Source organism: Mustela lutreola, chromosome 4 (assembly GCF_030435805.1).
Source record: "Mustela lutreola isolate mMusLut2 chromosome 4, mMusLut2.pri, whole genome shotgun sequence".
NCBI lineage: Eukaryota > Metazoa > Chordata > Mammalia > Carnivora > Mustelidae > Mustela > Mustela lutreola.
Window position 1 is genome coordinate 140227735 of NC_081293.1, and position 13382 is coordinate 140241116.

A 13382-nucleotide genomic window follows, 5' to 3' on the forward strand; every position below is an offset into this window, starting at 1 on the left:
TGTAAAAAAGAGATATGGTATTAACAATTCCCCTAAATGAGGACACCATTTTGTTCCGCCTAATGTTTGAAAGTTGTTTTCTAGTGAATACAATTCTACTCAGATTTGGGGCGAGATACACTAAATCTTATATACTATATTTTATAAATATATAAATATAAAATATTTGTCAACTTTTTAAAGGGGAATAAAAATGAGATAAAATCTTAGGATGCATTAATGGATCACATATACTTTATTGCTTCTGTGATATATTTCCTGGCCTGGTGTTTGCAATTAATTTGAATCATGTAAAATTTATAATACTAACATGGGCTTCTGGTTTCAGATGGCAAATCTGGCACAAATATTCACTTCTTCTTACTCATAAGTTCAGAAAATCTTGCAGATTTTACAAAAGCATAGAATGTCAGAACAAATAAAAGTAGAATTTTCTGGAAAAAAATTTTAAAAGCTATCCAGGAAAGGCACAGTCCAAGTATGATGTAAAGTGTTCAAATCAGAGTAAGAAGTCAGCAGGTGTAAGGAAGAAGAATGCAACAAATACTAAGAAACAGAATAATTAAATAAGATGCTGAAAATAATAAAGATATGAGGAGGAAGGGAAATACTTTATCTTTCAAAAAGAAAAGATAAAAGATAATAAGCAATTCTAGAGAAAATAAAGCTGTATTAGAAAAGCATGAAAAATGTAGAAAATTAAAACATGATATGATTTTGAGAAGTCAACATATAGTGTATATTACATTTTTCTACATTTACTGTCTATAACTCAGTTGTGGCAAGCTGCAGCTAGAAACTTGGATTAGTTGTTTTTTTACTACTAAAAATACAGTTTGATGAGCACCTAAGTCATATCTTACACAGTTACTGTGAAATAGGTAACAGCTAAAACTCATTTTTTATTCCATCATTCTCAGATTTGATTTTTTGATTCCTTACTTTGCCAGATGATAGTGTTACCATTTTTTCCACCTTTTATCACTCTATCATCCAGTTTCTGCCACCAGGACATTATATTTTTATTGCAAAGTTGGTAATATTTTCCTTATATTCAATAACAATTAAGCTTGCTGTCTTTTGAATATTAGTTATCATAAAAGCTTATATTCCATAACAGCATTTATCTCATTATAACTATATAAATATTGTTCATTACAGAGACACATTGTGTTCTATCACTATATTTTTTTTCAGTCTTATTTGCACCTCACAGGGGAGAATGTTTAATGGATTTTTCTTATCTAACCCTTTAATTAGTCTGATCAACAAAGAGAATATACACACCAATAGATGACTGATAGATAGATATAGATCCACAGACTAACTATCAGGATTTTCTGGGACTATAACAAAAAATTTAACATTCTGGTTATCAGAGTCTCAGGGGAAGAGAAGACTTTCTAGCTTCATGGAAGCTGGAAAAGTACTAAATCATGGCTAAATACTTCCCAAATATGACAAGGAACATAAACTTTCATATTCAAGAAGTTGTGTGAACCCTAAACAGGATAAGCCCAAAGAAATCTATGCCAAGACATACCATAATGAAAGCTTAAAAACTAACGACCAACCTTGGAAATAACTAGAGAAAAAGAATACTTTACCACAGAGGGCAGAAGGGAGTAGTGCCGTATTTTTCTAGTGTAACAACAACAACAAAACTCTGTCAACCTAGAGTCCTATACACAATAAAAAAGTCCTATACACAATAAAATTATCCTTCAACAATGAAGAAAAATTCAAGATATTATCAGATGAAGGAAAACTAAGAAAATGTGATGCTAAGGAACACGGTAAGGAAAATTATGATAAATAAAATAGACTTTCCTTCCCTTTAGTTTTTAAAATTACTGATAGTTGAAACAACTAACACTGTTCTAACACTGTTATGGTTTTTAATATATGTAAAGGAAATATTTTAAAAAATTATAAATGGGGGAGAATAAAAAGAGATAAAGGGAAATGAGTTTTCTACATTTAACTTAAACTGCTGAAGAAATAACTCCAAAAGACTGTAAGACATATCACAGAATGGACAAAGATTAAAAAAGATATAACACAAATATATAGATATCACACACACACACACACAACAACAACAACAACCACCAAACAGCCATACAGAAAAATACAGTCAAAGATAATATAGACCTCTGCAACCTGGTAGTCAACATGGTGCCCTTCCCACTTTTCCACTTCTTCATGCCTGGTTCCGCCTGCCCCTCTGACCAGCCATGGAAGCCAGCATATCAGGCCCTCACTGTGCAGGTCTTTGATGTCAAGAACATGATGACTGCCTGTGACCCCAGCCAAGGCCATTACCTTACCACAGCTGCTAACTTTCATGGTCGGATGTCCATGAGGGAAGTAGAAGCTCAGTGCACAAAGCAAGAATAGTAGTTATATCCTGGAATGGATCCCCAACTATGTCAAGACAGCTGTCTGTGACATCCCACCCTGTGGCCTCAAGATGGCAGTCACCTTTACTGCAAATAGCATGGCCCCACAGGAGCTCTTCAGGCACATCTCAGAGCAGTTTAGGACCACATTCTGGCACCAGTACCCAGGTGAGAGCATGGATGAGATGGAATTCATTGAAGCTGAGAGCAATATGAACAACCTTGTCTTTGAGTACCAGCAGTACCAGGATGCCACCGCAGAGGAAGAGAAAAAATAAGGCAGAGACCATCACCTCAGGCTTCTCAGTTCCCTCAGCAGTCTTCCTCAACTGCCCCCCAGAATGTGCATTTTCTGCCTCTACCTTGTTTTATTTTGTTCGTTTCCTTTTTTGGAGTGTGTGGTCCTAGACTAGTGTTTGGCACATAAAAGAAGCTCAATATTTTTTGTTTTTTTCAAGGTCCCCTCTCCCACTTTTGGGAAACCTACATTTCTGCCAATCTAGGTAACCCTGTACTTCTTTTGGTGTCTACTTTTCCCACCCTACCAACTGGTATTTTCCTTTGCTTTTTTTAAGATAATTCTCCAAGAAGCTGGGTCTCATCAGATCCCATTTAGAACCATGTGCTGAAAACCTGGAAAGATGGCCACCATCCTAAGCCCATGTATTAACTCAGTGAAAAGGAAACCAAACTACCTCACAGCAGGTAGAGGTACATAGGAGGAAGAGGAAGCGTTATCTATTCTAGGGCAGTTTTGGAGAGGGATACAGGCTATCAAAATCCTAATTTCTGGGGCATCTGGGTGGCTCAGTGGGTTGAGCCTCTGCCTCTGGCTCAGGTCATGACCTCAGGGTCCTGAAATCGAGCCCCGCATCAGGCTCTCTGCTGAGCGGGGAGCCTGCTTCCCCCTCCTCCTCTGCTTGCTGCTCAGCCTACTTGTGATCTTTCTCTCTAACTAATAAATAAAATCTTAAAAAAAAAAAAAGAAAGAAAGAAAGAAAGGAAGAAAGAAAGAAAGAAGTCCTTATTTCCAGGAATCTACCTGCTCCTCTCTCAGCTTCAGGAAAGCTGTTAACAGTAGTATCTCCATTTTCAGTTCTTCCAAGCTCTGTCCTGAGTTGTTTCCTTTGCAGTGGTCTGCCCCACCCTGTTGAGTGGATTCCTTCCCTCTCTAACTTAACCTTCTTCACATGTTGAATTCCTTCCTTCTCCCCTGGTCAGAGAAGGGGGCCAAGAAAGGGAAGAGGGACTAACCTGGGTCCCTAATGCCTCCAGAAAGGCGCTCTTTATCCCCATCTTTTCTTAACAAAAACCCAGCCCTGCTGTGTACATATAGAAAGGTATGTATTACCATGTAAATACTTGGGCCATTCCACCAGAGAGGGGACAAGGAGACCCTCTGTCTTTTGGCAACATCTCATCTCTTCCTTTCACTATTCCCTTCCTACCCTCTCCCCGTCCCCATCCTCTCTCTTGGTTTTATCCTGTCCTATACTTCAAATTTCTATTTTCGGTTGAACATGGTTTTTTTCCATATTGAAAAGATAACATTGCCCCAAGAGTCAAAAACAAATGAAAACTGGAAAAAAAAAATACATAAATTCAAATGGTAATCTAAAAATGCAAAAAAAAAAAAAAATCAAGATTTGATTGACACAGCTAAAGCAGTGCTGAGAGAAAAATTTCTAGCATTAATTAAGTATGCGTGTGTAGGTACACACACACACACACACACACACACACACACATATATATATATTTAAAGATTTTATTTATTTGTTTGACAGAGAGAGAAATCACAAGTAGGCAGAGAGGCAGGCGGAGAGAGGGGGAAACAGGCTCCCTGCTGAGCAGAGAGCCCGATGCGGGGCTTGATCCCAAGACCCTGAGATCATGACCTAAGCTGAAGGCAGAGGCTTAACCCACTGAGCCACTCAGGCTCCCCTACATATGTATTTTTTTTAAAGCTAAGTGAATTAAAAATCTTAAGGGTTAAACTTTAAAATATTTTGAAAAATTTGTTATATGTATAAGTATATACATAATGCATATACATATATACATAACATATAACACACACATATATATACATACATAAAACTAAGACATATGTCAAAATATTTTAATGTATAATCCTTAAGATTTTTAATCTACTAACTTTCTAAATGACATATTCTAGATAAAAATAATCTCCATTTTTTTTTTAAAGATTCTATTTATTTATTTGTCAGAAAGAGAGCAAGCGAGAGTGAGCACAGGCAGACAGAGTGGCAGGCAGAGTCAGAGGGAGAAGCAGGCTCCCTGCGAGGCAAGGAGCCCGATGTGGGACTCGATCCCATGACGCTGGGAGTATGACCTGAACTAAAGGCAGCTGTTTAACCAACTGAGCCACCCAGGCGTCCCATAATCTCCATTTTTGAATGGTTGGGAAAACTAAGCCTACAGTTACAAGGTTTAGTGTGTGGTTTTAATTGATGTCCTGGCTCTTGTTGCCTTGTGAATGTTTAAAATGTCCTAGGTCTTTTTTTTTTTTTTTTTGAAGATTTTATTTATTTATTTGACAGACAGAAATCACAAGTAGGCAGAGAGGCAGGCAGAGAGAGAGCGGAGGAAGCAGGCTCCCTGCCCAGCAGAGAGCCCCGATGTGGAACTTGATCCCAGGACCCTGGGATCATGACCTGAGCCGAAGGCAGAGGCTTTAACTCACTGAGCCACCCAGGCACCACTGTCCTAGGTCTTTTCATGACACTGCAATGATGGACATATATTATAAATTGAGATTTGATGCATGAAAAGGATCTATCTACTAAAAACAACTTAACTAAACCTCTTTTTCTACATTCTTTTTGCCATCATCTCATTTCTACCATCATTATAGTCATTGATGGCTATGAATTCCACCAAGAACATTAATTCAACAGTTTGGACACAGAAGCTAATAAAACCAGGGAGTTCAAATGAGTGTGCAATTGCCAAGAGCAGCAGGAACACAAGCACCTTCTCAGGACCATCAAGCAAGCCCAATCACAGCTTACTGTAGAAGGCAATGAATAAAACTCCAGTGCCCTGTTGACTGTGTGTCCTGGAATAGAAATTTGATCCCAGAACAGAAAAGGGACATTCTTGGAAAAAAACGGAAGAATCTGAACAAAGTCTAGTGTTTTTCTTTTAATAGTAAAATATCAATGCTAATTGCTTATTTTAACACATGTGCTTTGGTTATGTAGGATGTTGACATAAAGTGAAAATGGATGAAGGGTATGCAGGAACTCTCTGCGCTTTCTTTGTAACTCTTATAAACCTACAAATATTTCATAATGCGAAGATTTATTAATAAAAAATTAGCATTGAAATCTTGTGTACAAAAACTTGACAGTAAGGGCTTTGAAGCATGAAGTTGTAATTCTAGCAAAAACTCAAAACATTGATCAATACAGACTTAAAAGAGATATTCCAGAACAGACTGGAAAAACTTTTTCAATCATATCTTGCTTAAAGATCATCATTTTTTTGTAAGCAGTAATTCTAGGATGAAATCAGAACACACCACATATTTTAAATAATTTTAGTATATGTGCTGCCGAAGCGAGCACAATAATTTCACGTAGATAATAGTGTGCCCTAATTTAGTGTCAGACGAGTTATACTTCCGAGTTAACAGTGCTTGCTGTATGCATTAGAAATGGCATAAAGAACCTTCAAAGTTTCCATAAAAAGGACATTTATATGCAAATATGAAGGTTAGGGAAAACACTGTAGAATACTTTGACTAAATAAAGACTGTCTTTCGACTCTGAAGTACAAAAAGCAAAAAGCCTCTGTGAGGGGGTTTGGATTCTTAAGTTTCACCTGCAATATAAATTTAATTTTCCTCCACACTAAAGAATTAAAGTCCCATAAAGGTACAAATCTCTTTAAGCCACTTTAGTTTTTCCTTTAAACAGATTATAATTCCTTTTGGGAACAACAATCAGAAGAAGGTTAAAAATTTTCAAAAAAATTCAGAAAGCTAGCTGTGGTTCTTTGCACTGATATTTTCCTACAAAATACAAAAAATGGGAGGTGCTGGTCACTGTCCAGTCACTGTTATTAAACCTGTTATTGCTTCTCTGTTTTTAGTACATTGTGAGAAAGTACACAGAATTTGATTCAAATGTTAGAAAACATGAGAGTATGGCTAAGTGGTATTTAGTGTCATTCTGCTCCTTCAGGGTATTAGAAAGTGAGAAAATTCATATCAACCTGCAACATCCTGTCCCAAATACAGCATGAATCTGTGGAGGGTTGTTCTGTGTTTTTTGAGGGACCAGCTCTCAAGTGCATAGTTCTAAAAATTGAGTTAACTATTTTTTTTTCCTTTTTAAGATTCTGGAACAGTATTGGAAGTAAAAATAACAAGAAAAAGATGACTACAATTTTAAAAAACATAACTAAGCCTTCAATCCCATTTTCTTCATAGAACACATAATAAAATGTAAAAGAAATTCCAGAGTAAATGCCATAAATAATAGAACTAATTAAATTGGGCAGATATCATACAAATTGAAATAACAGATTTAGAGATGATAATTTTTCTCCTCCTTAATTATAGCAGACTCTTCTGCATAAAGAATGAGTAAAATATCTCAACATAATGAGCTATTACCTCATTGAGCCCAGTGAATTTGAATTTGCAATATAAAATAACTGCTGGTGTTTCTAAACTTCACTATTCTTCAGATAATTCACAATTAAAAGACATTCAAGGGGTCACTTGGGTAGCTCAGCCAGTTAAACATCTGCCTTTAGCTCAGGTCATGATCCCAGGGTCCTGGAATTGGCCCCAGATGTCAGGCTTCTTGCTCAGTAAGGAGTCTGCTTCTCCCTCTCCCTGTGACCCTCCCCCGCTCATGCTCTCTCTCTCAAATAAATAAATAAAATCTTTAAAAAAAAAGACATTAAAATTAAAATATTTGAGGGTAATTCATTATCTCATGCTACTGTATTAAGGTAATTTATAAATTACTAAATTACTAGTCAATTTCATTCAGACACAAATCTAAGTGAACTTTCTCATTATCAGCTCATAATTTTGTGTCAAAATGCAAAACAACAAAGTGATTCAAAACTGTGGAAGCAATGTCATGAGATAAATGGATACCACAAAAAAAAGAGAGAGAGAGAGAGAGTTTTTACAAGTTTAAGAGGCTGATATACTCTTCTTTCATTAGAATATGACCACTTACATAGTCAGAAATCTTTACATGTTTTACCTCAAAATATATGCTTTAGGGGTGCCTGGGTGGCTCAGTGGGTTAAAGCCTCTGCTTTCAGCTCAGGTCATGATCCCAGGGTCCTGGGATTGAGCCCCACATCAGGCTCTCTGCTCAGCAGGGAGCCTGCCCCCACCCCCTTCCCTACCTCTGCCTACTTGTGATCTCCGTCAAATAAATAAATAAAAGCTTTTAAAAAATACACGTTTTAATCTCCATTTTATGGCTAGAATGTAAAAATCAAGCAAGGTAAGCATAGACAAAGGAGAGTTTGCTAATTTTTTAAAATAATGCCTCTTTTTCTACTTCTTTTGTCAAGACAAACCATATTAGATTTAAAATAATAATTATTAGGGAAAACGGTGACCAAAAAGCATGATGATAATTACATATGGATTATTTGTAATGCTTGGTCATAACTAACAATTAGAGGGCCCTTAAATTCAGAGCACCTGGTTTCTAGTCCCAGATCTGACAAATTGTGGTGTGTGACCTTGGGCAAATCACTTTAACTTTCTATGCCTCCTTTTCCTCATCTGTATTTTGCAGACACTAATAGTACCTACCTCACGGCATTGTCATGACAATTAAATGAGAAATAAAAACTGCTACTTAAGTGTTAGCTAGTAGTAGGAGCAGTAGCAGCAGCAGCCGCATATCTTGACAATTGTTCAAAGTCTTTCTGTATAGACAACCCTAATCAAGGCAGAATGTACTCAGAGGTTCACCTCACAAATGAAATGCATACATAATAACAACTCACTGAATTCCTAATAGCTTTTAGAGTTATAAATATTAATAATTTTTTAAAATTTTTAAAATATTTTTATTTATTTATTTGACAGACAGAGATCAAAGCAGGCAGAGAAGCAGGCAGAGAGAGAAGAAGCAGGCTCCCCGCTGAGCAGAGAGCCCAATGCAAGGACTCAATTCCAGGACCCTGGGATCATGACCTGAGCCGAAGGCAGAGGCTTTAACCCACTGAGCCACCCAGGTGCCCCATTAATAATTTGTCTCTAAACAGTATTATATAAATATAAAAAGAACATAAAATAACCTTAGAGAATGGGAATTACCTTTTTAACTCTATAATTAACTTTTTAAACTCCTGCCTATAGATAAAATCACATGTAAATTATCCTAACCATAGGTGATTTATTTAATATGTATTTAAATATAAATTAATGTCTAGTATTGCTCATAATTATAGATCTTCATTTTGTTGTTAGTTACAGTTTTGTGATACATATTTTTTGCATATTGTTTATAGCATCTTTTTTCTAGATTATTGTTGGGATAGTACTATTAAATTCTCTTTGAATCTATATTCTGCCATGTTGAATCATATAAAAGGAAAGAAAAAGAAATGTATTTCGATAATGTATAGGACTCTAGAACAAGTTCAATTAAAAATAGGTTAAATAATGTGGTTAGTCTGCATGAAGCAGTAAACATGAGGACATCAATTTCAACAGCAATCTGCATTCAGTATTTCGGCACAAATGTTTTAACATATAATTTTAAAGTGTGACTTTATACAGAAGTTATGGGTTGAACTTTGTGTCCATAAAAAGTTATGTTGAAATCCCAACCCTCCATACCTCCAAATGTAAGCTTATTTAGAAATAAAGTCTATACGAGGTAAACAAGTTTAAATAAGGGCATTACGCTCAGCTTCAATCTGATATGACCGGTGCCCTTGTAAAAAGGGGAAATTTGTGGGTGCCTGGGTGGCTCAGTGGGTTAAAGCCTCTGCCTTCGGCTCAGGTCATGATCCCAGGGTCCTGGGTTTGAGCCCTGCATCAGGCTCTCTGCTCTGCGGGGAGCCAGCTTCCTCCTCTCTCTGCCTGCCTGTCTGCTTACTTGTGATCTCTCTCTGTTAAATAAATAAAATCTTTTTAAAAAAAGGGGGGGGGGTGGAATTTGGACACAAAGACACAAATAAAGGAAAGAGGAGGCAAAGATACACAGGAATAATGTCACACGAAGACCAAAGATTGGAATGATGAATCTACTTCAATGCAGGACAGCATAGGCTACAAGAAGAAAGGCAGGGGAAGCTCCATTCCTCATACCTTCAGAGAAAGCATTGGCCTTGCCGACACCTTGACTTCAGACTTCTGGCCTCTGGAGCTGGAAGACAAGAAACTGCGTGTTGCTTTAGGCCATCCAGCAAGCCATCCAGCTTTGCTATATAGCACTCCTAGGGAGACATGATATTTTACTAAAGGCAAAATGATGTTTTTTCTGGTGTTTCATTAGCTGTCTTCCATAATCTTAATTTGAGTTCTTTCAAACTGAAACTGGTCTATAAGGATATCACACGCCTTAGAAATAATCCTGAATAGGAATGTGTGACAGCACAGGCATAAGTCAGAGTAGTTCATCAGTAGATATAATTGCATTCTCATACAGTCTATAAAATGTGTATTTTATTTATGCTGGAAAAATGGATTAGAGTTTTCTATGAAAAAAAGCTAGTGTAAATTTTGGGTTCTCTCTTTTAAACTCAAATAATTTGTTTTATCTAAGACTGTTCTTAGCGAGAGGGAAAAAATGTGTTCTTATCCACCTTTGTTTGAATATTAAGTAGAAACATCTTAATGCTAATATTGGGTCAAGAATAACAATACTTAGGTAAAAGAGATATACTAAACCACATCCTACATATAATCTGAACCACAGAAATGAATGCATTATTATAGTATGTATTAGTTATATAACCTTTCAGCAGGAGCCAAATGCAAAATAAAAAAAATTTAAAAAGGACAACTGAAATTTTTTACAACTAAAATTTCTACTATAAAACATTCCACTATAATTGAGAAACATTTTGTATCATCTTTTTTTGATGCTGAAAAAGTAAATTCATTCTTCAAGCCACAATGCCTTTGTTCCTCTTATAAAGAATATAACCTACTTCTATAATAATTGTGAGAGCGATGAATATGTTTATTTCTTTCTCTCCAACTCAAAATTACTTCTTTCTTCTTGGATTTCCTTCTTCTTCAGGTTCAAAATTACAGATTTTTCTCTTTTTCCTGTGCACTAACTCAGTTTTTAACTCCTCAGATATTTTAGTCTTTAATGAAAAAAACTAATGTTTACAAAAAAATTATGTCTATCATGCAATGTTAAAGCAGTTGTGGCGACAAAAACACTGGCTGACCACTCCCAAGGGAGGGAGGAAGTACATGATCTGGATGGAGGACAAGAGAAAACAGACCAAGAAGAATGACAAACTCGGGCAAACAGAAAGAGTTTACCATCAATGATCAGAAGTGGATTTGAGGGGTGCCTGGGTGGCTCAGTGGGTTGAGCTTCTGCCTTCGGCTAGAGTTGTGATCCCAGGGTCCTGGGATTGAGTCCCAAATCCCTTCATTGGGCTCTCTGCTCAGCGGGGGGCCTGATAACCCCCCCCCTTCTGCCTGCCTCTCTGCCTACTTGTGATCTCTGTCTGTCAAATAAATAAATAAAATCTTAAAAAAAAAAGAAGTGGATTTGATCCAGGCAAGCTGGACATAAAGGAAAGCATTGCACAGGATGTGGGTTAAGTGTACAGACTACGGAGTCACACCACATTCATTGACTATATCTCTTAGTGGCCATGTGAGCTACAGCTGTAGTTTCCTTATCAACTAAAAAGAAGTAACACCATCTATCTCATTAGTTTATTGTAGGGATAGAGTGAGATGACCTTTTCAAAGCTCTTAGCACAGCGTTTGTGTGGCACATTCTAAATATCTGATAATGGCCACTAGCCCTGTTAAGGCAAGTAAGAAGTGACCCACTAGGGGCACCTGGGTGGCTCAGTCGGTTAAATGTCTGCTTTCTGCTTAGGTGAGGATCCCAGGGTCCTGGGATTGAGTACTGCATTGGACTCCCTGCCCTACAGGGGGTCGGCTTCTCCTTCTCCCTCTGCCTGCTGTTTTCCCTGCTTGTGCTGTCAAACAAATAAAATCTTTAAAAGAAAAAACAAAACAAAATAAAGAAACTGATCCATTAAGTATCAAAACTGGCCCAAGAATTATTTTCTGCATCCTTTCTTTTAATCTAGCTGACTATACTATTTTGTGTGTCTATTGGAATAAAGTATCTATCATTTCCATATCAACATTGATTATATGTTCATCTAGACCTAAGGCCTTAAGATATCAAAACCTTGATAATTGAAATTTATATCTCCAGGCCTGGCATTCCTTCTGGAATGTATATTCAATTTCCAACCCAGTGTATTTACTTTGATTTCTATAGATGTTTAAGTGGTCCCTATGATCCTGATCTCCCGGCTTTCATGCTCTTGCAGAGTCCCCTCCCCTTGAGTATGAGTAGGATCTGTGACTTGAATATGACAAAGATACTAGGATATCACTGTTGTAATCATGTTACATTATATAAGTCTCCATCCTCCTAGCTGACTTGCTCTAGAGTCTTGCTTTCCCTGCTGATTCTAAAAAAGCAAGATTCCATAAATCCTAAGGCTGTGAGGAAAGGAAGTTCGCCAACAACCTGAATGAGCCTGGAAGCAGAGCCTCCTCCAGGATCATGTCATGATGAGAAACCCAGCTGGCTGATATGTTGTTTGCAGGCTTGGAGAGAACCCAGCGAAACCATGTCCAGACTCCAACCCCACAAAAACTGTGAAATAATATATTTGTATTGTTTTAAGTCACTAAATTTGTGATGATTTTTTTAATGCAGCATAGAAAATAAATACAGGGATTTAACAAGCACCTTCTCACAAATTAAGCCTGTCCAAAATAGAGCATCCATCCCCCTAACATTCAAATCTGCCTCCCTTTTAGTGTTTCCTATTGAAGTTAATGGTCCCACCATTCACCCAGCTGATTAGTTAAAACATCTTGGAACTATTCTTGATGCCTTTGTGCCTCTCAAATGGAAAAATCCTATCAGCTATGTCCAGAAAAGTTACACTTTTTATAATCACTTCGTTCTAATCATTTGCCTGGGCTACTGCAATAGCTTCTTTTCTTCAATTCTTGACCCTCTAGAGTCTATTTCCATACAACATCCTTTAACGGGTAAATCATTCCTCAATTCCCTGCTCTCAAGTCTTCCAAACATTCCCATGAGACTTGGAAGAAAATCCCAATCTTTTATATGACTTGGGGCCCAAATGATTTGGCCCATGAGTAACTTTTTAAAAAAATCATATCCTACTCTTCCTCCCTTATTAATTTTTCTGCAACCCTACCGATCTTCTGGCCAGTTATTGAACACTCCAAGCAAATTCTCGACTATAGTTCTTCAATTTGGTCTGCCTTAAATAATTTTCCCTTAAATACTCTCACAACTGGGATTACTTCTTTCCCAAACGTCTACTCACATATTATGTCTTCATACAAGCCTTTTATGAATGACTCACCTAAGAGAGAAAAACTGCAAGACTCCTATTTCACTTGCCTTATGTTTTATTTTTTATAGTACTATATAGTACTATCATTATTATTGGGGCACCTGGGTGGCTCAGTGGGTTAAAGCCTCCGCCTTCGGCTCAGGTCATCTCAGGGTCCTGGGATTGAGCCCCGCATTGGGCTATCTGCTCAGCAGGAAGCCTGCTTCCCTTCCTCTCTCTACCTGCCTCTGTGCCTACTTGTGATCTCTGTCAAGTAAATAAAAATCTTTAAAAATTAAAAAATATCCTATCATTATTATTGAGATAAGGAAAATTAAGGGACCCCAGGAAAGACTGCTTTTTTACTGCCTA

The 13382-nt window shown here is 37.1% G+C and overlaps 1 long non-coding RNA gene and 1 pseudogene across 1 annotated transcript in view; one reads left to right on the forward strand and one right to left on the reverse strand.

Annotated features, from left to right (window-relative positions):
• The first annotated feature begins 14 nt into the window (after positions 1-14).
• On the forward strand, positions 15-2680 carry LOC131830188 (tubulin beta chain-like; annotated as a pseudogene).
• Positions 2681-9592: 6912 nt separating this feature from the next.
• Positions 9593-13382, reverse strand: part of LOC131829441 (uncharacterized) — a 48157-nt gene continuing 44367 nt past the window's right edge. The window contains exon 5 of the long non-coding RNA XR_009352856.1: positions 9593-9787. This is a non-coding gene — a long non-coding RNA (uncharacterized LOC131829441). The remainder of the gene's footprint in view (positions 9788-13382) is intronic.